General features: G+C 48.4%; 1 non-coding gene across 1 annotated transcript; it reads right to left on the bottom strand.

Moving 5' to 3' along the window:
* Positions 1–751: 751 nt before the first annotated feature.
* On the bottom strand, positions 752–825 carry Trnat-ugu (transfer RNA threonine (anticodon UGU)). The gene has a single exon. It is a non-coding gene; the product is annotated as a tRNA-Thr (tRNA).
* Positions 826–4,140: the final 3,315 nt, after the last annotated feature.

Here is a 4,140-nt window from a genome sequence, read left to right as displayed (position 1 = left end):
CGTAGCGGGCTCGCGGTTCCAGACTGTAGCGCCTAGGACCTCACGGCCACTCCGGCCGGCTGCTGCTGTTCATGATGATCCAGTTGCTGCACCGTTTGTATCTCGTATGGGTACCAGAGTAAAATAGACTAGAAAACTTTCCGTACTATTGACTATGGGACGGACAATTTTCCTGATAATGCACAACTAGTAGCACCAGCCGAGGCATATGCTACATACTAAGCCACAGCTAAATAGCGGTAACTTCCTCTAGGATGGGACTCCATCCTCTTATAGATGTCACACCAAGTTCACCCGCATTTTTAGATTCCAGCGTCATCCTCTTAACCAGATCTTTCAGTTGGTGATACTCTCTCGATACAGGACAGTAACTGGTGCCTTTCACATAAAACACTTTCACTAACAGTGTGCGGTCTCTCCTCTCCATAGTCATACTGTACAATCACGTTCTGGCTTGTCAAATGACAACGTGGATGTCATTACGTCATACAAACAGCGTACAGTGCCAGTTTTGCACCTGGCGGCCACAACTGGAACTATTTTTTTCTTCCCGGCGTAAATCGGTTCCGCATTAACGCACTAGCATACCACGTTTCGCTGCCGTTTGATAATTGCAGCCCACACTGAAACTCTGTGAGAAATTGCGCTTCAATTACAACATAGATACGGAAGATACGCAGTTACCATGAAGTGAATACCCTTAGCTGCATACAGGCGTTGATATAAGTGAACGGGGCCAGTTGAAAATGTGCGCCTCGACCGGGACTCGAACCCAGGATCTCCTGCTTACATGGCAGACGCTCTACCCATCTGAGCCACCGAGGACACACAGGATAGTGCGACTGCAGGGGCTTATCTCTGGCACGCGTCTCGTGAGATTCACATTTGCAACTTATTGTCCCGCACTATATTCGTAGTGCCCCTGCCCATCATACTCATTACTCGCGGCTTTACTGTCGATTCCCGTAAGAGTTCGGGCACTGTTTGTGCATCCGCACAGAAGAAGATGGTTATATATATATATATATATATATATATATATATATATATATATATATGTGTGTGTGTGTGTGTGTGTGTGTGTGTGTGTGTGTGTGTGTGTGTAAACATACGGGGAGGATGAACTCGAACCTAGCTAGACGAGGCGCGTGCTAGTTTCAATTGCTGCTGTTTCATGTGAATTTAATTTTTTTGTCGAACAATGGTGAGCTCCGTATTTTCATATTTCTTTTGTTCTCTGATCGCCAGTGTTAGAAACCACAGAGTAGCTGCTGACATTCGAGAGTTTGAAAGACTGAACGTGTTTGAGGGAACTAAATGCAGCAATGGAGTGACGAACAGCGCTTGAAAAGTAGTAGCAGTCTTGCTGCAGCACGCCCAGCTACGTCCCCACTGGCAGTGTCCCCCGAGATTACAGAATTTAATATTTCACTCATTTTTGCAGGACGCTCGCGCTCCGCGCTGAAATATAACATTAACGCCTGTCCTAATCAACACAACACGACAGCGGACAGACGTACCAAACTGCTCTGCCTCTGTTTCTCCGCATCGTGCGCGCTACAAAAATTCGTACATATATGCGGAATAATCTCACAGAGAGAACAGAGAACGGAAACAAAGCACTTCCCTTGGCTCACAAAAGAAGTATAAGCCGATTAGTTATCAGCATGCCACGTGTGTGTGTGTGTGTGTGTGTGTGTGTGTGTGTGTGTGTGTGTGTTGGGGTGTATATGTACGTGGTGAGGGGGGTGGAGTCCGGCACGCGCTTACGTACGCGAGAGCAGGCATGGCGGGGCGGGAATTGCGCTCAGAGCAATTTAGATAAACAACCGGTTTTCCAGAGTATTTATCCTGGGCGGTGCGCGCGCGCTGTACGGGCGAACCGGCAGCATATCCCACATAACGAGCGAGCCGCCCCAGATAAATATTTACCACCGGCGCGGCGGAACGCGACCACTGCCGGCGCCGACAGCCTACGGCGGGAAGCACCGCAGCCCTGCACGTACACAGGGGCTCCCTGCTGACGCGGTCGCTGCTGCAGGCTTCTGCCCTGCTTCGTCATTACGTTCACCTCTTACTCTTGTGAATACTTTATTGAAAATAAATATTCTAGCTACGGAAGTGAAAGTTGGATCTGCTGCCTGCACGCACAGCACTAAACAATCATCACAATAACTTCATCAGACGGAATGTCCGCCCCCGGTAGCTGCGTGTTCAGCGCGACAGGATGTCAGTCCTAAGGGCTCGGGTTCGACTCCCTCCTGGGTCGGAGATTTCCTCCGCTCAGGGAGTGGGTGTTGTGTTGTCCACAGATATGATTAGCACCAAGAGTGATGAAGAAGAAACAGATACAGACCAGGGCACCAACACAGATATTGAAGCGTCCAGCGCGGATGATCCATAGTGTCAACCAAGTCGACTGCAAAGAACAGAGTGGAACATCCGACAAGAGGTGCACAAGTCACACACAATCCTAAAAACAGATTGCACCTTAAATGTAAATAGTTAACAGCATCTCCCTGTCTAATAAGAGCTTAAAGCTAGGTACCTCTTCAAGGGACCTACGCCTTCCGTTAAGAGGCAGCGCACAGTCTGGATGGAAGGATCTTAATTGTGGTCCCTCTCTTTTGAGCTCAACCCGACGGATACCTATGGTAGATCGGGGAAAACCACCGTTCAGGTCGTGTTGTCGGCGGGGCCGGGAGGTGCTTGCGTCTGATGTACTCTACTAGGAGCCCTGTAGGCTCAACACAAACCGTTAGCGTCATTACCTTATTATTTTTACCACAAGTACCCTTTCATTAGCAACTTTGAGCCAAGCACAAAATCAGTTACCTCTCTATTGTATATCGTAAATAGTTTAGCAGGCTGGACGTGGAGGTCACAGTCTTAGTTTCTAGCTTTAACGTACCCTAATCTTTTCTAGTTAAGTTAGTTTTTAGGATGGTAGATGTTAAAGGGATGGTGAGCGACGGCCAGCGTCTTGAGGGTTATTCCAAGACCCGGGCCGCCGCCCACAACCAGGTGACGGGCAATATTATACCTATCCCTTCTCTATTCAGTTCTCTTCCTTCCTTCTTTCTAAATATTTAATTTCATTTTGTTTATTAATATCTCACTTGATTTTGTTCAAATGGCTCTGAGCACTATGGGACTTAACATCTATGGTCATCAGTCCCCTAGAACTTAGAACTACTTAAACCTAACTAAACTACGGACAGCACACAACACCCAGCCATCACGAGGCAGAGAAAATCCCTGACCCCGCCGGGAATCGAACCCGGGAACCCGGGCGTGTCACTTGATTTTGTATTAGTTATAAGTTTTTCTAATGCTGCACAAGAAAAAGATATCAAATGGATGTAAACAAATACAGCCCGCCTCCACGTGGCGGGACACGGGCAACGGTGTGAGTGGGGACGGGAGCCGGGGTCGTGTTACTTTCAGTCACTCCGGACCCCGGACCCAGTCACAGCGGCTAAGTGGCAACATACGACCCACCATAAGAAATTAGACGGTGGGTCGTAAAATATAAGCAGCTAGTGAAAAAAAGTGTCCTAATCATCATTATTTCAACCCATTATTTCAGTCCGAAACTTCCATCACGATTTTAGTATTTCTTCAGCCTTCACCAGACGGAATGTCCGCCCCTGGTAGCTGCGTGTTCAGCGCGACAGAATGTCAGTCCTAAGGGCTCGGGTTCGATTCCCGCCTGGGTCGGAGATTTTCTCCGCTCAGGGACTGGGTGTTGTGTTGTCCTAATCATCATCATTTCATCCCCATCGACGCGCAAGTCGCCGAAGTGGCATCAAATCGAAAGACTCGCACACGACGAACGGTATACCCGACGGCTGGCCCTAGTCACACGACATTTACATTTTATCAGACGGAATGCGCTATTTGAAGTATCCAGATGCCCCTGTGTAGTGCGGAACTGACCACTCGATGACATGAGCGGCAGACCGGCTGGTGTAAAAGGACACTGGGTGTATTGTGTTGGCAGCAGAGAAGCTGAGTGGGTAGGTCAGGAGCGGTCTGCAACTTCAGGCGTCGACTAGTTGCTGGATGACAACTTAGTAACAAACTACAGAATTTCAACCCTCCTAAAGCTGCCCGAGTCGACTGTTATCATATATTAAT

Source organism: Schistocerca cancellata, chromosome 1 (genome assembly GCF_023864275.1).
Source record: "Schistocerca cancellata isolate TAMUIC-IGC-003103 chromosome 1, iqSchCanc2.1, whole genome shotgun sequence".
NCBI lineage: Eukaryota > Metazoa > Arthropoda > Insecta > Orthoptera > Acrididae > Schistocerca > Schistocerca cancellata.
Note: the sequence above shows the minus strand (reverse complement) of the source record. Positions and strands in the feature narration are given on the sequence as shown.